Raw genomic sequence first — 27,019 nt, forward strand, 5'->3', positions numbered from 1 at the left:
CCTGTAAGTTTAATTAGGTTCCATTTGTTTATTTTTGCATTTGTTTCCTTTATCTTAAGAGACAGATCCAAAAATATATTGCTACAATTTATGTCAATGAGTGTTCTTATGTTTTCTTCTTGGATTTTTATGGTTTCTGGTCTTACATTTAAGTCTTTAGTAAATTTTGGGTTTATTTTTACACATGGTGTGAGAAAATCTTCTTTTTTTTTTTTTTTTTTTACATATAGCCATCTAAAGTCCCAGCACCAATTATTGAAGAGACTGTCTTTCCCCCATTGTATATTCATGCCTTCTTTGTCATAGATTAATTGGCCCTAAGTGTGTGGGGTTTTTCTGGTCTCTCTGTTCTGTTGATCTATGTGTCTGTTTTTGTGCCATTATCATACTGTTTTGATGATTGTAACTTTGTAGTATAGTCTGAAGTCTGGGAGCATGATACTTCCAGCTCTGTTTTTCTTTCTCAAGATTGCTTTGGGTATTTGGGGTCTTTTGTGTTTCCAAACAATTTTAGAATGATTTGTCCTACTTTTGTGAAAACTGTCATTGGCATTTTGATAGGGATTGCATTGAATCTGTAGATTGCCTTGCATCATTTAAACAATATTAATTCTTCCAGTCCATGAACATGGTATGTCTTTCCATCTGTTTGTGTCTTCAATTTCTTTCATCAGCATCTTGCATTTTTCCAAGTATAGGTATTTACCTCCTTTGTTAGATTTATTCCTAGGTATTTTATTCTTTTTGATGTAATGGTAAATGGAATAGTTTCTTAATTTCTCTTTCTGATAATTTGTAGTTAGTGTATAGAAATGCAACAGATTTCTTTGTATTAATTTTTTATCCTACAATTTTACCAAATTGATTGATGAGCTATAGTAGTTTTTTAGTGTTTTCTTTAGGATTTTCTATGTATAGTATCATGTCATCTGCAAACATTGACAATTTTACTTCTTCCTTTCCAATTTTGATTCCTTTTATTTCTTCTTGTTGTCTGATTGCTGTGGTTAGGACTAGGATACTATGTTGAATAAGAGGTAAGAGTGGGCATCCTTGTCTTGTTCCTAATCTTAGAGGAAATACTTTCAGCTTTTCACCATTGAATATGATATTAGATATGGGCTTACCATATATGGCCTTTATTATTGTTGAGGTGTATGCCCTCTATACCCACTTTGTGGAGAGTTTTTATGATAAATGGATGTTGAATTTTGTCAAAAGTTTTTGTATATATTGAGACAATCATATGATCTTTATTCTTCAGTTTGTTAAAGTGATGTATCACATTGATTGATTTACGGATATTGAACCATCTTTCATCCCTGGGATAAATCCAACATGATCAAAGTGTATGATCCTTTTAATATACTGTTGGATTTGGTTTTCTAATATTCTGTTGAGGCCTTTTACATCTATGCTCATCAGTGATATTGGCCTGTAATTTTCTTTTTTTGTGTGATATCTTTGTCTGGTTTAGATATCAGGGTGATTCTTGGCTCATAGAATGAGCTTAGAAGCAATCCTTCCTCTACAAGTTTTTGGAATACTTTCAGAAGTATAGGTGTTAACTCTTCTCTAAATGTTTGGTAGAATTCACCTGTAAAGCCATCTGTCCTTGACTTTTGTTTTGAGGAGTTTTGGGGTTTTTTTAACTACTGATTCAATTTAATTACTGGTAATTTGTCTGTTCATATTCTGTTTCTTACTAGTTCAGTCTTGGGAGATGGTACATTTCTAGGAATTTGTCCATTTCTTCTAGGTTACCCATTTTATTGGCATATAGCTGTTCATAGTAATCTCTGTGATCCTTTATATTTCTGTCGTATTGGTTGTAACTTCTTCTTTTTCATTTTTGATTATTATTGATTTAACCCCCCTTTTTCAATGATTCTCACTAAAAACTTATCAATTTCGTTTGTCTTTTCAAAAAACCAGCTCTTAGTTTTATTGATCTTGTCTTTTTTTTTTTTTTTTTTTAGTCACTTTTTCATTCAGTTCTGCTCTGGTCTTTATGATTTCTTTCCTTCTACTAACTTTGCAATTTGTTTGTTCTTCTTTTTCTAGTTCCTTTAGGTGTAAAGTTAGGTTGTTTAAGTTTTTTCTTATTTCCTGAGGTAGGCTTGTATCACTATAAACTTTCATCTTAGAACTTCTTTTGCTGCATTTCATAGATTTTGTATGATAGTGGTTTTTGTTTTCATTTACTCCAGGTATTTTTTAAAATTTCTTCTTTGATTCCTTCGGTGATCCATTGATTGTTTAGTAGCACATTGTTTAGTGTCTATGTGTTTGTGTTTTTGCAGTTTTTTTCTTCTAGTTGATTTCTAGTCTCATAGTGTTGTGGTTTAAAAAGAAGATTGACACAATTTCCATTTTCTTAAATTTACTGAGGCTTGTTTTGTGGCCTAGCATGTGATCTATCCTGGGGAAGTGTTCCATGTGAACCTGAAAATAATGTGTATTTGGCAGCTTTGGATACAATGTTCTATATATATCTATTAAGTCCATTTCGTTTAATGTGTCATTTAAGGCCTGTGTTTCCTTATTGATTTTCTGTCTGGATGATCTGTCCACTGATGTAAGTAGGGTGTTAAAGTCCCCTACTATTATTGTGTTACTGTCAATTTCTCCCTTTATGTCTGTTAATATTTGCTTTATGTATTTTAGGTACTCCTATGCTGGGTGTGTATATATTTACAATTGTTATATGTTCTTCTTGGATTGGTCCCCTGATCATTATGTAGTGTGCTTTTTTTCTCTTATAACATCTTTATTTTAAAGTCTATTTTATCTGATATAAGTATTGCTATGCCAGCTTTCTTTTTATTTCCATTTGCATGGAATATCTTTTTCCATCCCCTCACTTTCAGTCTGCGTGTGTCTTTAGATCTCAAGTGAGTCTCTTGTAGGCAGCATACATATGGTTTTGTTTTTGTATCTGTTTAGCCACTCTGTGTCTTTTGACTTGTGCAGTTAGTCCATTTACATTTAAGATAGTTATTGATATGTGTGTTGTTACTGCCATTTTGTTAATTGTTTTGGGGTTGTTTTTCTAGGTCTTTTTTGTTCATTTCTTCTTTTGTTCTCTTCCCTTGTGATTTGATGACTATCTTCAGTGTTGAGTTTTGATTCCTTTCTCTTTTGTGTGTATCATTTATATATCATATATATATATATATATATATATATATATATGATTGTTTTAAGTTGCTAATCTCTTAATTTTAAATGCATTTTAACAACCCTGAATTTTTACTCTCCTCCCTCCAAGATTACTTTTTGACATCATATTTTACATCTTCTTGTTTTGTGTATCCTTTAACTACTTATTGCAGATATAAATGATCTTACTATTTTTGTCTTTTAACCTTCCCACTAGCTTTGAACTTGGCTGATTTACTACCTTTACTGTATATTTGCCTTTACCAATGAGCTTTTTCCTCAGAATTTTCATGTTTGTAGTTGTGGCCTTCTCTTTTTCACTTAGAGATGTCCGTTTAACATTTCTTGTAAAGCTGGTTTGGTGGTGCTGAATTCTTTTAACTTTTGCTTTTCTTTAAAACTTTTTATCTCTCTATCAAATCTGAATGAAGCCCTTGCCAGGTAGAATATTCTTGATTGTAGGTTTTCCCCTTTCATTTCTTTAAGTATGTCATGCCATTCCCTTCTGACTTACAGAGTTTCAGCTGAAAAGTCAGCTGATAGTCTTATGGGAGTTCCCTTGTACATAACGTGTTGCTTCTCCCTTGCTACTTTTACCTTTCTCTCTATATCTTTAATTTTTGCCATTTTAATTACAGTGTGTCTCGGTGTGTTCCTCTTTGGGTTGATCCTGCTTAGGGCTCTCTCTGCTTTCCAGACCTGGATGTCTGTTTCTTTTCCCAGGGTAGGGAAGTTTTCAGCTATTATGTTTTCAAATATGTTCTCTGCCCCTTTCTCTCTTCTTCTGGGACTGCTATAATGTGAATGTTAGTACTCTTGATATTGTCTCAGAGGTCTGTTAAATACTCCTCATTTCTTTTCATTCTCTTCTCTTTTTTCTGTTCACCTTCAATGATTTCCACTGCTCTGTTTCCCAGCTTGCTGATGCAGTCCTGTGTATCATATAATCTACTTATTTTTGATTCCCTCTAGTGTGTTTTTCATTTCAGTTATTGTATTCTTCATCTCTGCTTCTTCTTTTTTAATTGGGTTATAATTGTTTTACAATGTTTTGTTAGTTTCTACTGTACAGCAAAGTGAAATAGAGTTCCCTCCACTATACAGCAGGCTCTTATTAGTTATCTATTTTATGCATATTTGTGTATATATTGTCAATCCTAATCTCCCAATTGGTTCTTCTGGTTCTTCTTTATATTTTCTCTTTGAATAAAACTTCTAAATTCTCATTTTGTTCATTCTTCTCCCAACTTTTTGATCACCTTTACAGTCATTCCCTTGAACTCTTTATCAGGAATATTGTTTATCTCCTCTTCACTTAGTTCTTCTTCTAGGGTTTTATTTTGTTCCTTTATTTGAAACACGTTCCTCTGTCACCACATTTTTGCCTAATTTGCTGGTTTTACTCCTATGTATCTAGTAGTTTGGTTATAGTTCCTGACCTTGAAGAAGTGACCTTTTGCAGGAGATATTCTCTGCATCCGAGCAGCACACTCTCCTTTGATAACCAGAGCTATATACTCTAGGGATGCCCTCATGCATGTTGTGTGAGTCCTTCTATTGTGGTAGGCTTACTACTGTTGGAGGTCTGGTAGGTGTGGCTGGCCCTCTGCCTAGTTGGTTTCTAGGTCCTGCCTTTGCAGAGGCTGCTGGCCACTGGTTGGCGGGGCTGGGTCATGAGGTGACTGGCTGCAGAACCCCAGGGGGGTCCCAGGGCTAGTGTTGGCTCACTGGTGGGCAGAAGGCAGAACCAGGTTCTGGGGTGTATGGTTGCAGGGCTGGGGTTCCCAGATCTAGTGTTGTCCTGCTGGTGGGCAAGGCCAGGGCACAGGTGTTCCCAGGGTTAGTGCCAGCTCACTGGTGGGTGCACATGGGTCCTAGAATCTCTGGCTCCAGGGCCCCAGTGCTGGTGTTGGCCCCCTGGTGGGTGGGGCCAGTGCCTGACACTTCTGGCTGCAGGTTCTGGGGTGTCCTGAATCTTGTGTGAGCCTACTGTTTTGTTGACTGGATCCCAGGGCTGCTGGCTGAGGGGCCTAAGGTGTATCAGAGCTGGTGCTGCCTTGCTGGTGGTCTGAGTCTTGCCACTCCAATCTGCAAGGCTGCAGTGGTCCTGGGGATATTTGCCCACTGGTGGCAGAGTTCAGTCCCAGGCCCTCAGGCTACAGGACCCTGGGTCTGCCAGAGCTAGTGCATGCACACTGGTGTGTGGGACAGGATCCTGGGCCCTCTAGTGAACAGTGTGTCCCAGGGCAGCTTTGGGCTCACTCAGAGGGTCTTAAGGCAGCCTGATTGCTGGTCAGTGAGGCTGTGTTCCCACCAATATAATTGCTCGGCCTGAGGCATCCCAGTATTGGTACCAACAGGCTGGTGGGTGGCTGAGGGTCCAAGTGCTAATAAGCTAGAGGAAGGATTCCAAAATGGGGCTTGCCAGCACCAGTGTCCTCATGGTAGAACAAGCTCCCAAAAATAGCTGCCATGACTGTCTACATCATCCCAACTGGATGAGCTCCAGTTGCCTCCTGCCTCTCTAGGAGACTCTCCAAGAACACCAGGTAGGTCTGACCCAGGCTCCTTTAAACTTACTTCTTCTACACTGGGTCCCAGCACATGTGAGATTTTGTGTGCACCCTTTAAGAATGTACTCTCTGTTTCTCATAACTCTTTGGGTCTCCTGAAAGTAAGTCCCCTGGCCTTCAAAGCCAAATGTTCTGGGGGCTCATTTTTCCGGTGCAGGACCCCTGGGCTGGGGAGCTTGATGTGGAGCTCAGACCCATTCCTCCTTAGGGAAAATTTCTGCGGTTGTAATTAATCTCCCATTTGTGAGTTGCCTACTCAGGGGTATGGATTTTGACTATACAGTGACTCCACCCTTACCTGTCTCATGATTTCTTCTTTATATCTTTAGTTGTAGACCTTTTCTGATAGATTCTGGTCTTTCTCATCAATAGATGCTCTGTAAGCAGCTGTGATTTTGATGTGCCTGTGAGAGGAAGTGAGCTCAGGGTTTTCCTATCTGACATCTTGGTCCAAGTCTCCATTCTACCTTTTGACTAGAATATTTAATCCACTTACATTTAAGGTAATTATTTATAGGTAAGGACTACTATTATCATTTTGTTAATTGTTTTCTGGCTGTTTTGTAGACCCATTGTTCCTTGTTTCTTATCTTGCTATCTTTTTGTGTGTTTTGATGTCTTTGGTCAGTATGTTTGACTTCTTTACTATGTACTTTTGTGTGATTACCACAGGTTTTTCCCTTGTGGTTACCATGAGGCTTACATAAAGCATCTGAAAATTATAACACCCTATTTTAAGCTGATAACAACTTAACCTCAAGGCATTCCCAAACTATACACTTTTACTCCTCCTCTCCCTCACAAGTTTATTTATGTCACAGCTTACCTATTTTTTATACTCGGTAACCATACAGATCATTGTAGTTATTTTTACCACTTTTTTTTTAAACTTTTAGAGTTGTAAATGCATTATGTGCCACTATTATCATATAACAGAATCTGACTATATATTTATCATAGCCAGTGAGTTTTACACTACCTTCTTGTGGTATTATGATGTTAATTAGTGTCTTTTTATTTCCACTTAAAAAACTCCCTTTAGCATTCCTTGTAAGACAGGTCTAGTGGTGATGAACTCCCTCTGTTTTTATTTGTTTGAGAAAGTCTTTACTTTTCCTTCATTTTTGAAGGACAGCTTTGCTGAGTATAGAATTCTTGGTTGACAGTTTTTTCTTCCAATATTTTGAATGTATCATCCCATTCTGTCCTGGTGTGAAAAGTTTCTGTTGAGAAATCCATTGATAATCTCATGGAGTTTCTTAGTGTATAAATTCTCTCTTTTCTCTTGCTGCTTTCAGAATTATTTCTTTGTCTTTGACTTTTGACAATTTAATTAGAATCTGTCTTGATGTAGCCCTATTCAGATTCAACCTATTTGGGGTCTTTTGGGCCTCTCTTCTAAGATTTGAGAATTTTTCAGCCTTTATTGCTTTAAATATACTTTTTAATCCCTTTCTTTCTATTCTCCTTCTGGAATTCCCATAATGTGGATATCATTTGTTTTGATTGTGTCCCATAAATCCTTTCTTTACTCTTTTTTATTTATTTATTTATTTTGGCTTTCTTTACTCTTTTTTATTTTTTTTGCTTTTGCTCCTCTGACAGGATAATTTCAAATATGCTGTCTTCTAGGTCACTGATTCTTTCTTCTGCATAGTTGAGTCTGCTTTTGAAGCTGTCTATTGAATTCTTCAATTCAGTCATTGTATTCTTCAGTTCTAGGATTTCTTTTTTTGTTTTTTGGGGTATTTTTTTGGAGGGTTTCTATTTCTTTGTTGAAATTCTTATTTTGTTCACACATTGTTTTCCTAATTTTGTTTACTTGCCTGGGTGTTCTTGTAGTTCACTAAACTTTTTTAAGAGGGCTATTCTAAATTCCTTGTCTGACAGTTCATAGTTCTCCACTTCTTTATGGTTAGGTATTGGAGCTTTATTAGCTTTCTTTGGTGGTATCATGTTTACCTGATTTTTATCATCCGTGATTCCTTACACTGGTGTCTCTGCATTTGAGTCCTCTTCCAGACTTTATAGGTTCACTTTGGCAGAGATAGTTCTTCACCAGTCAGCTCAGTATGAGTGTCTGGACATATCTTCTGGTAATGTCTTAGACTGATATGTCTTGCTATCAGGGTCTATTTTTGTGCAAGGCCACTGTCTGAGCTCTGGTGTCAGGGAGGAGATTTGGGGAGCTGCTGCTGTCTGAGAACAGTTGGATAGGACTGCTGGCTTGGTTCTTTGCCCAAGCGAGGGTGTAGGATGAGCTGATGAGCTACACATTTGCCTGGGTTCTCTGGTCAGGCTGACTAGAAAGTCAGAACTGGGTACTATACTCATCAGTAGATGGCGCTATGAATTAACTTCTTTGCACAGGCAGGGAAGCAGGATGGGCCTCAGAGCCTGCACAGCTTGTTGTTTGGGAATCTGAACTGGGCAAGACTGTGTAGTGAATTCCCCAGCCACCCACATGAGGCCATTAGTTTACTCTGTAGAAGGGGAAAGCCACAGTCTGTGTTCTCTGTTCAAGTGCCACTGTAAGCAGGGCTGTTGGATGGGCTACACAGCTTCCCGTGGGCTCTGTTTACGTTCCCCAGTTGGGTGGGCTCAAGGCTGTATCCAGCAATAAGCAGGGCTATGAATTAGCTTCCCTGCCCAGGAGAGCATAAGAACTGGCTCCAAGCCTGGCAAAGCTTTTCATTTGTGGTCTTGACTCAAACCAACTTACACCCCAGGTTCCGTAGCCAAACAGGAGCACTGGGTTTGCTCTGCAGATGATCGGCTCTGTCTGCCATACTCTCTGCATAAGCACTGTTAGGCTATGCAGCTTCCAGGTGTTCTGGCCAGCCATTTGGATCAGGCAGGGCTGGGAGCTAATCAGCAGTGGGCTGGGATATGACTCAGCTTCCCTACCTGTGTGGGGGCACCTAGTGGTGGGGCCAGCAAAGCTCTTTGTTCGAGGACCCAAATCAGGCAGACCTGTACCCTGCCAAGTTCCCTGAACAGACTGTGCCACTGTCTTGACTCTGCAGATGGGCAAAGCCACTGGTTGAGACCGTGCATGGGTGCTGCTGGTAGGAACTCATTCTGCCAAAATCCAAGTGCTGATTATTGCAAGACCCTTCTTCCCTTTCCTGTCACAACCAGATTCCCAGTAGTTGAGGCCTGCAGATACCCTGCAATCCCTGTGAGACAAGATTGGAGTGGAGCTTCTCAACAAGTGACCCACAATGCTGGGTGAGCTGAATGTACACCCTGGGCTCTCTTTTCCTACTGGAGGAACTGGAGGCTCAGGGGAGACCTCTTGGCATGGTGCTGCCCTAGCCTAGGGGAGGGTCAATGCAGTCAGCATGTTGCCACTCCTCTTATTCTAATATAGGCTCTCTTGGTCTCTGTAGTTTAAAGTGGTGCTTCAGTCTCTCCTCTGTGTTCTAGGATTCTTTCAGTGGTGTCTTATCTGTGAATAGTGGTTAGTTGTTCTCCTTGTGAGGGGGAGCCAAGTCAGGAACAACCTATGTCACCACATAGGTGACGTCAGTCCTAACATAAGAAACTTTACCTCTCTGAACTTCAGTTTCTTTTCTGCAAAGTAGGAATATGAATGAAATCCACTTTGTAATTAAAATCTTATGTGAGAATTCTTGGTAAACCATTAAATGCCATTCAAGTGTTGGCTCTTATTAATAAGTAGGAAAAGCAGGTTAGGCGAAGGGACAAATTTGAGGATATGATCAGGAGTATTAACTATTGAGGTAAAGAGTGTTGAGTGGAGAAAGTCCTTGGGATACTTCTGGAAAGGCACTAGATACTGAAAAAAATGGTATAACATTGTCAATAAGAGCAGTGCTTTGGACCAGACTGTCTGGGTTTTGATCTTGAGTCCACTACTTACTATCAATGTTACTTTCCTGAGCCCCACTTTACTCATTTGTAAAGTGAAGAAACTTAGAGAGTTATAATGAGGGTTAAATGAGTTAATATACCTGAAGTTATTTTAAAATACTCAGTAAATATTTGGTATTTGATGATATATTAAATATTATTTATCATAACTCTATAAAAATCTTGATCTTTCTCCAAAGTTTGGTAGTTAAAAGAAAAGTGATATTTTACTACTGAGATACATGATTATAAAAAAATAATTTTGCTAATAATGCTTCTAAGAGATATCTAATGTTCTTTTAAAACATATGTTTTATTAACAAGTTTAAGGATTGTTTTCATTTAGCTGTAAAATACTATAACCTGAAATAATATAGCAGATACAATTCACTGTTTTATAGTCTTAAAGATCCAGTGTTACAAATTTCTTATCTTTTTTTTTATTTTTAAAAATTTTATTGAAGTATAGTTGATTTACAATGTTATATTAATTTCTGCTGTACAGCAAAGGGACTCAGTTATACACATACACACACACACACACACACACACACACACACACACACACACATATATATTCTTTTCCATATTCTTTTCCACTATGGTTTATCACAGGATACTGAATATAGTTCCCTGTGCTATATAGTAGGACATTGTTGTTTATCGATCTTATATATCACAGTTTGCATCTGCTAATCCCAAACTCCCAATCCATCTGTCCCCCAACCCTTTCTCCCCCTTGGCATTTTCCACATTAAGGATTTTTCCCCCTTAGGCTGGATTCCCAGAAATAAAATGACTAGGTTTAAGGTTAAGAATATTAAGCCCCCTGAGACACATTTTCAGGCATCTAGTTGAAGAACAACATCTAAATAGTGAAGCCACCTGAATGGCACAGATGCCGTCAGGCCTACTGCTGAGTCATCTTATTCGTGCAGGCTCTCTGGGGGCACCACTTTACACTAAAATTAGGTCTTTGCCTCTACACTGAACCCCAAACGATTTCTTACCTTTTTAAACATACCATACAAAACAAAACACCACCCAAAAAAGTTGCAAATATTTGTGTTAAAAACTTTTAAAATCTTAAAAAAACACAAATATTTGCTTAAAGTATTGTCCACAAAAGCAAATATTTGCCTTAAAACTAAAAAAATGTATACTTTTTATGTATTATAGCAAAAATGAGGGTATCTCTCTCTCCCTTTTTTCTCTTAATTGACAAGGATAACTTTTCACAGAGGGGGAGGGTGCTTGAAGAGACCTTCCCAGTGACAGCTACCTTTCAGCCAGGTTGCCCCGGTGTGTGTCACCCGTGCTTTAGCTTGACTAAAGTAGTCTCTTCACTGAGAAGGTGTTGCTTTGGCAAAGGGTTTAGTCTACCTGACAAGTAATGAATTAGAACTCATTCTTCTTTAAAAGCACAGGATCCTGAGGAAGCAAACAGGTTGCAGTTATGGTACATTCAAACACACTGAAAAGGGGATGTTAAAAGATTAAAAGCCTAGTGTTATCTGACCCTCGGGAGGAAGCAGTACTGCAGTTTACTTGCCAATCTTCATTTCACAGCTTCTCCACAGAGCAACATCTCTGTAGATTAGGGAATTAACCTCAGGTCAAAGGCTAGACCTGATTGGTTTGAGTTTAATCCCATCCCTTTGATTGGTTCAGAGCATGTGTGCTAATTCCAACCAATAAGACAAAAGAAAATGTTTGCTAGAATCTTCAGAGACAGTTTTTCTTTACTCTAAAAAGAATACCATCTCTCTCTTCTGCCCAATTAGTTTCCATTGCTACTGGCAGACATCCAGCTGCCATATTGAGAAGGAGCTAAATCAATTCGAGTTAATTTTATATTACTTACAAAAGTGGACTAACAGATACAGAAAGTATGTTATCAAAACTATATTTCAGGTTGCTGGGTGTTTTATGGTTAAAGGGATTCTGAAAGAGAAAGCAATGTTATAATAAAAGTATTAGAATAGAGTCAGACAAAATTGGTTATTAGTTTTGACTCCACCTCTTACAAACTCTGTGACCTTGGGCAAATTACTAAACATCTCTGATTGTCAGTTTCTTCATCTATGAGATATCTACCCTATTTCAAATGAAGATAAATGTGTTTAACTAAAAATAAGGGATACTTATTAAAAGAGAAGTGCAGAGCAATGTAAACAAATTTTGCTTTTTTAATGCTTTTCCTAAAAACAGTTATCTCTACCCATATTTCAGTCAGAAATTCCCAGAAACTTCTGTAAGGTGAAAATCTGTATACCATGCACTAATTTAAATATATTTCTAGCAGAACAGGATTTTGTGAAGGGGCAAGGTGACTTTGAATGGAATGCTGTAGGCACAATGCTCTCTAAATTAGATGGTATGAAAAAGGATATTTCAGAAAAAAATCATGTTGGTGGATTTCAATACGTCTCTATAATTAACATTCAAGGGGACTTCATTAGGTGATTACATTATCCTTGTGAAATATTACTTGGTTAAAAATATAATTCTGAAACTGTAATACATAACCTGAATGCTTTGGGCAGATGGAATTACTTTCCTCTAGGACAAACATTTATTCACTTCTGCTTTGCCTCTGTAAGTCAGGTCAAGGTTTTTGTTTTAGGGATCGGAAAACTGAGACCCGTGTAGTATTTGGGAGACTTGGTTATGACAGTCCATCTGCTTCCAACATTGAAAAGCAGATGATTTTATAGAGTTACTTACTTCCATTTCTAATCAATCTACCATCCTGTGTTTGGTGTAAATATTCCAGCATTATATAGATACCTTTCTAAAGTATCAGAGTTGGGGTTCTGTCATGGGCTGAATTGTGTCCCGCTAAAATTCAATATTGAAGTCCTAACTCTCAGTAGTTTAGAATATAAGTCTACTGTATTTAAAGAAAGGGACTTTAAAAAGGTAATTTAGTTTTTAGCTTCACTTTATGAGGTACTTAGGGTAGATCTTAATCCAATATGATTGGTGTCCTTATAAGAAGAGGAGATTAAGACCCAGACACTTACAGAGGGAAGACCATGTGAAAATATAGAAAGACAGCCATCTACAAGCTAAAGAGAGAGGCCTATGAGAGAAACTAACCCTGCCCACCATTTGATCTCAGACTTCCAGCCTCCAGAACTGTGAGGAAACAAATTTCTTCTGTTAAACCACTTAGCCTGTGGTTCTTTGTTATGGTTGCTCTAGCATACTAATACAAATCCCATGGGAGTTTGGATCCTGGAGCAGAGACGGTTATATATTGCAAATCTTGCCTTCTCCCTAAATGCTTGTAGTCTGAAGGAGTAATTCCTAAGTCCTCAAAACTGCTAGGATTCAGATAGGAGCCTTGCATGTTGGGTCTCGTTTTTGGAACTGAGTAAGACTTAAATGTCTGAACTCACCAATTCTAACTCTAGTCGACTTCCACCTGTTCTTAGCCCCCGACTCAGGCTGCACTTTGTGACTTGCAGTTGTAGGAAGTCCCAGGGGTGGAGGTTCTACTCTGGGACCTGTCACTAATGAGCTAGATTGTAATAGTAGGTGAGTTGACTATCGGTCTCAGTTTCTTTATCTGTACAATGAGTGAAGTAATTTTGACAACAGCTTGAAGTTCATTCTGGCTCTTAAATTTTGGTTCTAATACACAGATAATGATAGTTTAAGGGAAAAAAAATTTAGCAAAATATGGTTCATGACCCCAATCCAACCCATTGCTTGTTTTTACACAACTCATGAGCTAAGAATGGTTTTACATTTTTTAGTAGTTTTTTTTAAAAGGTAAAAGAAGAATCATATTTCTATCAAGTGCTTTATAATATGTCATGCACGGTACTAAATCTTTGCATTTTTAAATTTATTTAATCTTTACAACAATCCTATGAAGTAGGTACTACTTCTCATTTTATAGATGAGCAAACTGAAGTAAGTAATCAAAGGTTACACAACGAATGCATTTCAATTCTACTGGAATTCACACTCAGGGAGTCTTACCCAGAGCCTGTGGTCTAAAACTGCCTCCCCACTTTAAAAAGAGTCCAATGCTATGAGGTTAGTATATTGTGTACCAAAACAGAGGTGCTGGCAACACATTCTGGAGCGTTCCCTGGAAAAAAGATCACTGTGTTTCAGAGAAGCAAGAGAAGGCTTTGTAGGAGAATGAGGGAACACTAGATTTCAACCTCAATTAAGCAAAATTCTATCCCCCCCCAGAAGAATTCTATTCTTCTTATTAATAGACCCATATTATTTAAAAATGTATTTAATTATTATTATATTAACTGTTATATTGATGAATAATATTTAATTATTATTTTTTAAAGTTGTGGACATTTGTTTTCTCTCTTTTATATGAGTCCTTGTCTAATATCCTAGATTTTGTCTCCTGTCCAGAAAACCTAAAATATTTACTCTCTGCTACTTTACAGAAAAGTTTGCTGGCCTCTGCTCTAGAATATTAAAGTGTAAAAATAAATTTGGGTGATTGGAAAGATGATCGACACCATTCATATTAACCTTTCTCTCCTTTATTAGCAAATTGTTGTCAGTAAAATTAGGTACATTTCAGCTATGATGCTAATTATATTTTAATTTTTAATATATCATTATAAGTTTAAGAAGTGATTATTGTTTGGCAGAAATAAAAATGTCTTTTGAATGATGACAAAATGGGAATAATTGTGTGGCAAGACGCATCATACAGTGACTGTTTTAACCAGATATTCATATTTTGTTCCTATCCATGCAATGATAACTGATAACAAACGTTCTATAGATATAAAAAGCAACAACGAGGTAAATCTTTTTGGACGCACAGGCTCAGCGGCCATGGCTGACGGGACCAGCCACTCCGCGGCATGTGGGATCTTCGCGGACCGGGGCATGAACCCATGTCCCCTGCATCGGCAGGCGGACTCTCAACCACTGCACCACCAGGGAAGCCTAACAATGAGGTAAATCTTAATACAGAGTACCATGAACCTAAGACAGATGTGCTACATCCTCTATTTGGAGTTTAGTTTATTATTTTGCTTATTTATCCATGTACCCCCATATGGAAATTTCCCCACTACACACACTTATGATCTGCATAAAAACATTGCCATTATTTGTGTGAAATTAAATGTGAGTTAGAAACTGAGCATGAGTAATTCCTATTGCTTTCGCTGGGTACTTACGTTTTAAAAAAAGAATACATATGGTCCAATGAGCTGAGAATTTTTAGTCCTGAGTTCTTTTTCAGTTTGACCTAGGCCCATCAAAATGTTCAAAATCTGTTCTGCAGAAATGCTAACACATTGCTATTTCTCTAAGTGTTGAAAACTGGATTCAGAATTTTTATACAACTGTACTATTTTAGTGACTCTACCCTCACTATATCCGGTAGTGCATGAAACACCTCAAGAGGCAAATTCTAGCAAAATCAAAACCCTGGGTGTTCTATCATCTCTTCAAACACAACATGGGTGAAAGTCCAAGCACCTTGCCAAGCTAATAAATTATCCTCCTGTCTGCTGCATTTCTGAAAAATAGTACTAAAATTCACTCCAGGAATAAAACCTCACAGTCTTTTATTTTTTGACCTACTACAGGCTTTAACATCTAAGTGTTTCACATATACATATTTCTAATTGTCATCATAATCTTGCAAAGTAGTTTTTATAATTTGATAAAACATCTTAGCCTCAGAGAGATTAAATAAACTGCATGCTTATGTATCTGCTAAATTCTATGTTCTAGATTAAAATCTAGTACGTCCGATTGCAAAGCCTTTATCTTCCCAAGTATTAATGATTTTTCATTCACACAAGTTCTCCTATCCTTCTGTTCCTTTCCACTCCCGACACCCCCCACCAGCTGGCTCAGGTGCCAGTCATGTCCCCTTACCAACTTCACAAGCTCCAGTTTCTCCCCATTCAAACATCTGCCCACTCCCCCTATTACTGATCTTTCAATAATATGAATGGGGGAGAGAGCACTTTGAAAACTTCCCTAATTGACTCCAGAACAATATCTGTCCTTTTGAACTTCTATTGTTCTAATATTAGTTTAATATATGAGTCTAATATAAGGATTAATTTGTCCTTGTATGATAACTTTGTCATCTCTTTTCCTATTAGAGTCAAAGATTTTGGCAGGCAGGAATTTATACCCAGTAAATATTGCTGAACATATGAAAATTCAGCACTTGTTTTTCTGCTCCCTAAAAGAATACATTTGGTTGTTTGTTTTCTTCTTTTCTAAGGAATTATTTTCCCCTTCCTGAAACTCAACAAGGCATTAAAGGAAATATAATAACAGAAGGACCTTACCACAAAAAAACTTTTTTATAAATGTGTGTTTGCAAAGGAAGACAATTCAGCTTTTCCTAGGGAGACTTTTACATCAGTTTGAATACCATTCAAATGACTATCTTTGCTAAATCTTCCATCTTATTGCCATCTTTGTGAAAGTCAGGGCACCAGGGAGTTCAAGGTGAGGTTTTACCCACATGGTGTAAAGCAACACTCTGTCCCCACTTGAATTTTCAAAGATCACTTTATATTGTCTACATATCTCAAAATAGCGCTGCCCTTCTTTGCTGTGGCACTGCACTGTGAACTCCTATTCAATTTGTTATCCACCATCCTCCCCAAATCTCACTCAGCATGACAGCTTCCTGAGTAATACCCCCATAATTTGAATCTGTGCTGAGAGTTATTTTCTCTCAGGTGCATATATTATCTTGCATGTCTCTGTATTAAACCTCATTTCACTTTTGTTCAACCAGTGCCCTGAATTATCTATTTCCTGCTGGGTTTGTAATATGTCATCCTCTTTATCTCCCCTACCTGAAAGCTTTGTGCTGTTTGCAAATTTGGTCAATATCGCATTGACCTTCTTTTCAAGGTCAATTGTAAAAAGGATTGGATGGTAATGATGGGCTCAGGCTCACACCCTAATGGAGCACACAGGACCCATATCCCAATCCTGTGATACCCTGATGATAACCACCCCCTTTGTATCCTCTTTGTAAGCCATTCCAATTTATCCACCAACTCTCATTGTTCTCCAGACAATACTTATCTAATCTCTCAGTGAGTTGTGTGTGATCGGGAGTCAAGTGCCCTGGGAAAAAGAGAAAAGCATCAGGACTATTGTAAGCACCAAGGTGGAAAGGGCAAAGTGGAATACAGTCTCCAAACTTTTTTTTAACCTCTCAAATACAGATGTTATAAGGATGAACAGCATTTAGTTAAGAGCTGAGGCTGCTTTAGCCACCATTTTGTGTGTAGGGTGTTTTAACCCTACTTGTCTGTTTTTTAACCCAACTGTACTTTCTTTTCTTAGAGTCCCTCATAGGACTTACTTGAAGCTGAATATTATTTATGTCATTTCCAAATGTGTTTACCTGTTGTCACCACTTTACCTCAGGTTTATTTCAAATTGTTTATTACATTTCAAACCCGGCCCAAATGCTTCTCCCCTGTTATGTTTGGACTCGCCTGTTTGTATTTTTGGAGAGTAGCAGCTGATGTGTGATTCGGAATTCCTTGAATGGGAAGCAGAGCTCTAGTCTGGGGTCAGTGGCCAGAGGGGCTAAAGATAATGGGCTGTGAATAGATACTGCTATGGCCTCAATTCAATTCATCTTTATTCTTACTTCTCCCCTGCCATGGGGACAACTGATGTTATTTGTCATTAAGGTGGATTTTGTAGTATTTTTTACATTTTATTTTTATTTAATTTTATTTTTCCCTTTCTGGCTTATTGAGATACAATTGACATACAGCACTATATAAGTTTAAGTGGTACAACATAATGAATGACTTGACTTACATATAGGTACAAGAAAATGTTTTTTCTTAAGATAAGAACTTTTAGGATTTACTCTCTTAGAAACTTTCAAATATACCATGCAGCCGTGTTAACTCGAGTCATTCTGTGGCTCATCACATCCTCAGTACTTATTTATCTCATAACTGAAAGTCTGTACATTTTGAGCACCTTCATCCAATTCCCCCACCTCCTACCTTCTACCTAATGGTAACCACAAATCTGATTGCTTTGTCTATGAGTTAGGGGGGTTTTTTTGGCCAGGGGGCTGGAGGGTTTTATTTTAGATTTCACATATAAGTGAGATCATACAGTATTTGTCTTTCTCTGTCTGACTTATTTCACTCAGCATAATGCCCTCAAGGTCCATTGATGTTGTCCCAAATGGCAAGATTTCCTTCTTTTTTATGACTAAATAGTATTCCATGGTGTGTGTGTGTGTGTGTCTGTGTGTGTGTGTGCGTGTGTGTGTACACCACATTTTCTTTATGCATTTATCTGTTGATAAACGCTTAGGTTGTTTCCATGCCTTGGCTATTGTTAATAATGCTGCAATGAACATAAGGGGTGCAAATATCTCTTCAACATAGTGATTTCATTTCCTTTGGATATATACATGGAAGTAGAATTTGTAGTTCTATTTTTAATTTTTTGTGCAACTTCCATACTGTCTTCTATAGCGGCTACCCCAATTTACAATCCCACAGGGTTTGTAACACAAGGTTCCCTTTTTTCTACATCCTCATCAGCACTTGTTAATCCCTTGTCTTTATTGATGATAGCCATTCTAATAGGTGTGAGGGTGATGTCTCATTGTGGTTTTGATTTGCATTTCCCAGATGATTAGTGACATTGAGCACATTTTCACTACCTGTTGTCCATTTGAATATCTTCTCTGGAAAAATGACTATTCAGTTTGTCAGCTCATTTTTTAATTGGATTTTTTTGTTTTTGCTATTCTGACTTTTTAGTACTTTTAGTATTTTGTAGTATTTTAATCTGTATGGATTTTAATATCTTTATAATTTTTGACAAAAGGAATGAAATGGCTCTTAATTCTATCTTTATTCCCCCTTTAATAGCTACCTCTCTGACATCTCCACAAACACCCTTTTTCTTTAGACATTTTAAAGAAGTGTTTTAGCCAAAACTGCATCCCCAAGTGAAAGCTCTCCGTGTACCTGTTATACCCAGAGAAGTCAAGTAATTTCTCAACAGGTGACATAAATTTTCAATCCCTCCTATGCTGGAAACTGGAACACCTGGAATCAGTGTCAGTTCACTATCAGAAAGTTTTCTGCTCCATTTTAGACTCCAGAAATCATAGGGCTAACAACATCAGTCTACCCTCTGAAGCAGTGGTTCTCAACCATGGGGAATTTTGCTTTCCAGGGGATGTGTGGCAATATCTGCAGGCATTTTTGCAGAGAGTGCTAATGGTATCTAGTAGATAGAGACCAGCAATGCTGCTCAACATCTTACAACACATACACAGGACAGGCCCACATCTCAAAATGTCAATAATGTCAGGGATGACAGAAGATATTAAACCAGAAACCCTGGTTTAATACCTTTACAACACCACACTACAAGAAAAATACTCCAGAAAGAGAAAGCAGCCAGGAAGACAAGTGAAGTGACTCTACACATCACAGCTCCCTGGGTGTCAGTGCCTCGCAGTAAAGTTGAGGTGTTTTCCCCAATACAAGTTTCCCTCTCCATCCGACTCTAGTCGGTCTGTAGGTCCCTGTTCTGATCTCAGCGGAAACCACTCTACAGCGTCACAATCCTTTCTTAGCACTACAGCCTCATGAAGAATCCCTTAATTTCCATTTCTCTAGGTGTAGGACCTCTTATGGAAGTCATTTCTCTCCTTCTCTCCCTTCTGGCTCCCATGGAAGGTTTGGGGTTTTTACATCCTCCTTGGACAAAAGTTCCGTAACCTGTGGCTGCTGTTTGGGGTGGAGGAGGCTGGTTGGTGAGAAAAGAGGGAGGAGGGAGAGAATAAAGAGAGGGCAGAGGGTGGGGAGAAAAGAAAGAGAAGGACTGCTGGGTCAGACAGAGCATTTCATTTCCTTCTCATTGGGCAATTAATTTACAGAATTTCTTTTTTCTAGCCATGTGCAGTGTGCATCGAGTCACCCCGTTGGTCGTCTCACACCTTCATGGTGGGTCTGTTCCCCAATTAATTTTTGACCTCATGCGAATAGACACTTACCAGGTATCTGATTAGCGGTGGGAGTGTCACTTTCCTTAATGCCACCGAGCAGTCACAGCCACCGACCTTTCCAAGGAGCCCAACATCCTGCACTGATGTCCCAGTGGCACGCCCAGTACGTAGGGTGACCTGGGATTCAGAGCCGGAAGGGGTGGCTGCTCCCTCCTCATGTGAACTGCAGTCTTCCCCTTCTCCTGTAGAAAGAAAACTTTTGTTTCCTGTCGTCTTGTAACAGCCCCTGACATCTCCTACAGCGATATAGCCCTGCGTTTCTCAGTGGCCTCTCTAGGTATTATTTTCAAATTTAACCAAATGCCGTAAAAATAAAGAATTTTGATGGGTATCTAGATCCATGTGTGGACTGAGTAGCACTGAGAGTAATTGTACATTCACTAAGCTTGAATCAGGGCCAAAATTTGCAATGGCCAAGAGATGAAGATAATTGATCTCATATTCCAGATAATGGTGTCTGATATCTTTCTTGTTCCCTGCTGTTCAGATTTGAGGAAGCTTGACAATTAACAAAAGTGATCTCTTCCTCTATTCTGTACCATTACTGCATGAATAGGTTATGTACCACTCTATAAATATAGAGAGAGTGGTATATAATCTATAAATAAACATATTTCATATGTGCTAATCTTTTCTATTAACTAGATTGTAGGGCATGGTGTGATTCACTGAGCACATATGAGTGTCTGTTTTGTGCCAGGCACCACGCAAACAAAGGTGAACCAGACAAATTAGAATATAATCCACCGAATATTGAGGGCTGTCAATGAATCAGGCACTATGCTGAGCCTTTTATAAACGTGATGTCATCAATCCTTATAATAACCTTGTAAAGAAGGAATTGTTTTCTTCTGTTTTTAAAAAGAAAGAGCTCCTCCCTTTCCCAAGGAGAGTTATCATACGTTTCATAAGAGTGATGTCAAAGCTGAGTTAAGGACTTGCATGGGTTGGAATCTCTGTCTGTAAATTCTGATGTGGAATACATCTGATTTGATTTGATTTTTTCATTCAACTGAGTTTTTATCTTGCATGCCCATTCTGCCAGATGGTGAAATCTTCATCTCGGTCAGTTTGGGGTAGCAGCCATCTTTTAGGAATGTTTGTAATGCCTAGGGGTTGTGAGGCTGGGGGTGCTGGTAGCTATAGGGACATCCATTATCCTATCTGTTCCAAAGGGCTGGTCCATGCAGGTCACACCCAGCTCATCCCTCACATCCAATAAAAGACCACTTCCAATCTAGCAAATCCCTCCAGCTTTCTTCCCGCTGCTACTGCTGCTATACTTTGGGAAACAGGTGCTAAAATTCTGTGGCACTTTCATGACATCATTCGAAGATGCCACAGCTCCCTGGACTGGGGCTGCTGCATGGGGCTCCAGGGCTCTCTGCTGAGCTGGATGATATCCCTGTCTCTCTCTGTGCGTCTCTTCCCAGGGGTGGGGGGGATATAGCCCCCTGTGCTCTCAGTCACACACACCTCTCAAGATCTGCTTCTCCTCTCCATCTCCCCTGATGCCTTCTCATTCCTCATTTCTGCTCCAACTCCTTCCTCCTCAAATAGTAGAGAATTCATCTCTGGTGGCTTCATCCGTATGGTGGAAAACTGCTTTTATGCCTTATTATTTTCTCAAACCTATGGCCTCTCTGGGGGCCTGAGGCTTTTAAAAAATCAAAAGGCAAGGATGGACCTTTTCTTGTCTTTTGTTTTCTGCTTTACCTGAGAAAATAGTGCCTGAGACAACTTATTGCTGAGAATAAATGCCCCAGCTGACTGAATAAGGAAAAGTCATAGGGTAAAAAGGGGGAGAGGAAAAAGGCTACACTTGCTATTTTAAAAGAGTAGGAATTATTCAGGTAGACAAGTTAAGGAAGGGATTCCAGGCCAATGGAACATAATAGAAAAAAATTCATCAGAAAAACACATGGCAGGTGGTTTGGAATAGGTGAGGGGCAACCTGTAAGGTAAGGGATGAAAGCTGGGTTGCGGGGGCAGTGGGGAGGCAGGGAGCGGTGTGTGAAAAGGTTTCTAATTCAAGATGGGAGATACTTCTGAGGACTTTTAAGTGAGGAGGTTGTTATGGACTGAATGTTTGTATCTCCCCAAAATTCTTATCTTGAAGCCCTAAGCCCTCATATGAAGGTATTTAGAGGTGGGGCTTTGGGGAGGTAATTAGGTTTAGATGAGGTCATGAGGGTGGGGATCCCATGAAGGGATTAGTGCCCTTATAGGAAGAGAACAGAGCTTCCTCTCTCTGCCAGTTGAGGATGTGGCAAGAAGGCAGCTGTCTGCAGGCTAGGAAGAGAGCTCTCACCAGAACCAACCAGGCTGGCCCCTCAGACTGCATGACCTCAGACTTCCAGCCCCCAGAACTGCTGTTTAACCCACCCAGTCTGTGGTATTTTATTCTAGCATCCTGAGCTAAGACAGAGGTAATGAATAAACCTATGTTTAGGAAGCTTGTCCTGACACCATGAGAACAGAAACCAGGCCTCAGCATCTTCTGGGTTCCCCACAGGCTCAAGGCTGAAGGGCAGAGAAGGTGGCCCATAACTACATTAAAGAGAGAAAGAGTAGAGTTTCCAGATTAGAAACACTGCCAGTAAAACAATCCTGATATTTATGTTAACCGGATTGTAACTCGAGCCTGTGGGCTTGAGAGTAACACACCAGAAGGGAAACTTTGATCCCTACTCCTTAAAATTCCATGCTGTGTTTATCGCCTTCACAAATGTCTGTGGTAGTTTTTAGACTCTTTTATTTTAAATGATGATTATTATCCCCAATTTGACTTTTCAAATTAAAGAAATTGAAATGTAGCTAATACCTAATCAGAATATGGTTTATTTAAGCTGAATTTGAGGGCCTAAGCACTTGGATTAGTCAATGGGAGATTTTTCCCAGTTTTGTGCCCTAATTTTTAATTAAGAAACAAAACCCTGATTAGTTGCTTACCACATGTACTTAACTAATTCAGAGGCGGTGTAGGTAGAATTACAAAAGAATTGCTGAGGAGGGATCCTAAGTCTCTGTATGGGTTATAGTTGATATAAAGCCTTGATTTTCTTTCTCTTGGAGATTTAGTTTTATTATCCAATTTATAATACTCTTATCTGAAAGAGTAAGTCTGTGAAAGTGGGTTGAATCAAACTGTTCTTCCTATAAAGAGGGGCAATTTAAAAATTTCAGTGAAATGGACCTGATTAAGAGATTGCTGCAGAGTGGAGAGGAATGACCAATGGAGGCCAGCAAACTCTGAAAACGCCTGGAAGAGGAGGCTGGGAATCAGTGTTGCCTTTCTTGGTAGCTGCCTATTTTCTACAATTTCAAAAAGGCGTAACTCCAGGCTGAAGCCGCAAACTCTGATTTTAAGGCAGGTACTTAAAATGACAACTGTTGAATAGAAGAAGTTTCAATTCTACAGTTGAAATAAGGCAGAAAATGCAAACCATATTCCTTCACTGGAAAAACAAAGAACACTGAAATTTATATTACGGTGTTAATCAATGATGTCTGACCTTTTGATGAGTGTAGGTTTTGATAGAAGGAAGGAAAATGGAGCAAAGGTACTGGGTACTTAAAGTAAGATAAGTCCATAGATGAAGGGTTTTGTTGTTTGTTTAAATCTCAAAAACAATTAGCTGAAACATGGAAGACAAAGACAACATTTTTCACCAGTCTGCGGGGAACATGTCAATCATTAGAAGCACAAAGGTCTTCAGGAACTGTATTTTCCCCCACAAAATAAATCATTTCTGTTGACATTTTAAACTGTTGGCTGTATCACTGTCTCTAATCCAGTTCTTAGTCCTAGAGTCACAACTCGTGTGATGCAGTTACTAGCTGTTGTAATTTGTCACCTTTAATAAATACCAAGATATAGGGACAATTGGGTTTTTCATAAACATTAGACAAGAATCAAGATTATACCCCTGTAGGGCTTCCCTGGTGGTGCAGTGGTTAAGAATCCGCCTGCCAATGCAGGAGACACGGATTCGAGCCCTGGTCCGCGAAGATCCCACATGCCGCGGAGCAACTAAGCCTGTGCGCCACAACTACTGAGTCTGCACTCTAGAGCCCGTGAGCCACAACTACTGAAGCCCGTGAGCCTAGAGCCCGTGCTCCACAACAAAGAGAAGCCACTGCAATGAAGAAGCCCGCGCACCACAATGAAAGAGTAGCCTCCACTTGCGGCAACTAGAGAAAGCCCGCGCTCAGCAACGAAGACCGAATGAAGCCAAAATAAATAAAAATTAAAAAAAAAATTATACCACTGTAATAACATGAATTTCCCTCACAACTCAATGTGTTCTCTTGAGTAAAAAAGAAAAAGGTGGACTTAGAACTAGGCTGCCAAGAATTGCATGTAAACTGCACCCAGTCTGATCCTTGCCAGACCCTATAATCTGGGGATAGCCATGAGAGTGCGGTGCACTTGTAAAAGCCATCTCTAATATGAGACAAGGAAAAAATTGGGAAGCCATTGATCTAGTGTCACCCAAATCAAAAACAATCTATACTCAGTCCAGGTTGTTTTTCTGAAGGCAGCCAGGCCCCTATCAAGGTCAAACGGAGACCCTCAGGGGCCACGTCCACTTCCTGACCTAGTTAATAAATGTAGAGACAAAGCAAAAGGTGGCATTATACTTAAAACTTCAAAGACCACTTGGCTTTTCCTCTGGCTTTGATGAATTGCATAGATATTTTCCTTAATCAGTTCCGGGGTCTGAGAAAAGCAACTTAAAGCAAACAGAATCTGAAGACAGGCTAACAGATTAATGGAAAGGTTGAAGAGTTGAAAGAGAGTATAGTATGAGATAAAGTGAATAAATAACTAAAGTACCCGCCAGGCTCTCTCTAATAGCCTCCCTAGGACACTGCAAATACATGGGAATTTAATTACACCTGAAGGATGGTCTCTAATGGGCTCTGTTCTGAGAATTTTTAATGTTCTTGTAAACTCTTTGGAATCGTGGTTCTAAAGTCACATATGTTGTTCCCAAATAAATTGGATACACGATGTCTACTGCGTTTTCCTGATGCATCAGTGCTGTGGCTGTATCAAAAAGAGAAGTGGGAGTGAGTTTGGCATGATTCACTCTTCATTAACAAGCTTGATTCCTGTTAATTGTGCTTCCTCTTCTAAGTATTTGTAAGCATGTTTTAAAAAGGGAATTCAGTCTAGAACATTGCCCTCCATTGCCATTACACTCATCTGCTTGTACAATAGTTTGAAAGACTTAACCCTTCTCCCCCGACCTTTTTTTGAAAACCAAGACTATTGCTTCAGTTTGGGGTGCCTGTCCAGGACTCCCCATTTCCTCAAAAATCACTAAGCAGCATTTGAGGGTTGTACTCTTAAGTTCAGAGAGTAATCTGAGATGAAGTCCCTCCACACCAGGACACCTCAGCTTTCCCTTCTCTCAGGTCTTAATTCCCTCTTACATATGTCTCATGTAGTAGTTTCTGCTAAAGATAATTTTCCTTGAGAGGAAAGGAAAATGTGAGTTTAATGATTCTTCCCTGTATGTCTCTCACAGGTAGACCCAAAGCACTCGTTCCTCTCTTTGCTTTCTTAACCTTTTGAGAGAGAAAGTTGTACAGAACAAGTCAAGGATTTATGTCATCACGTTTTCTTTCAATATGCATTTCTTCTTCTAGGCCAGAAGCAACCTAAAGGTTTAGACGATGCATTGTAATTTCCCTTCCTGTCTCTAAAAGCCATGGTACTTAGCACAGTTCCTGGTACAGAAGAGATTCTCAATAAATGTTGAATTGGTGTATTTTATAGAGGTGAATGTGAGCACGAAATGTCAAGGGAGATTGTCTTAGTTATTCAGATTCTGATTCCAATTTCTCCCTGACCTTGTCCAGGAGGGTCAAGGATATCATAGGCTACTGAGGATTTCTGGTTCAGAGCGCTGAGGGGAAGAAGGGTATCTTTTTCCCAGATAAAGTCATCTATTCATGACATGGTTCAGTAAGTATGTGCTTTCTTGATTCTTATTCACACATGAATAAAGTAGGCTCAGAATTCGTGCAGAGAAGGACCTCATAATCCGTAGCACCTTGTATTAGGGGCAGAAGAAATCCTTGTTTGGTCAGTCATTTTTTCTTCTAAGGGTGCACAAAGCTTGTGGCTAAGGTTAGACAAATCTGCAGAATTAGGCTAGATGTTGTTCTCTAAAGGTGCTTCCATTCCTAAAAGTCTACGCATCCACAGGAACCTGAAAAAGTTTACTGCTGCTCAGGAAATGCTAAGACTCTCTGCTAATGGGAAATTGCCCTGCTAGAGCCTGGCAATTCCTCTGTCTGCAGCTGGGTCTGGGGGACACACAGGCGAGGGGGATGTCATTTCCATTTGGGTGACTTACAGGCACCTCAAAGGCGAAACGTCCAAAACCACACTCATTTCCTCCCCAACAAGCCCAATCCCTCTCCTGTATTCCCATCTTGATGACTGGCACCTTCATCTACCAAGACGCTCAGAAGGGCAATTTGACAGCTATTTCTAATGTTTCCATCTCTCGCGAGACCAACCCCACTTCCTCTCCGAGGCTGTGAGTCATCAGGTCCTGTGTATTTTTTCTGCTTAATTGCTGTAATTTGTCCACTTGGATGACTTTCTCACCTGATAACTCTAACAGTCCCCTGTGTACAGTCTTACCTGCAGTTACCTTTTATCCTCCAAAACTCAGCTTGAGTATCACTTCCTCCAGGCAGGCTTCCTGAACTCAACAGTCTGATTTTGGTGCCCTTTAAGGATATACCTGTCAGGGCCCTCACCTTCCGTATTGTGAGTGTTGGCTACCCACGTCTCTTCCACCACCTCCTGAGTTCCTTTGGTGCAGACATGGTGGCTTTTTAGTCCCAACATCCATGAGAATATTTTTACACTGAAGAAAGGAGGTGTTTCTTGTTTTGCGATTCTTCTTTCTATAGATTCTTGCCAGTAATGGAAATCTTTTCTGTTCAAAAACCTCCCCTTCCTTTAACGACAAGAGTCTGTGGCCTTAGGGGTTGCTAGAAAGCCAGCCTGTGAGCCAGCTCCTGGCGTGCAAACTGGGGGGGCAGCCTATCTACCATGCACACACCTGAATTCTCAGTGGGAGCAGCAAGGCCACAAAAAAGAGACTCTCTCAAGTGGGAAAAATGAGAGAGTGCACCAGAGCTGGGGAAAAGCCCAGGCTATAAAGTGGGCCCTCGTCCAGCGGTCCTCACAAGAGTTGCCTCAAAGAGGAAAGGAAGCATCCTGGCGGCACCTTTGCCAGGGAGGGCAGGAGTGAGCAGGAAAGCAAAGTTGTCAGTATTAACCCATGGGAATGCAAAAAAAAAAGGGCTGGGGAAAAAAAAATCACTGGACAGG

This window comes from Tursiops truncatus, chromosome 1 (genome assembly GCF_011762595.2).
Source record: "Tursiops truncatus isolate mTurTru1 chromosome 1, mTurTru1.mat.Y, whole genome shotgun sequence".
Classification (NCBI taxonomy): Eukaryota; Metazoa; Chordata; class Mammalia; order Artiodactyla; family Delphinidae; genus Tursiops; species Tursiops truncatus.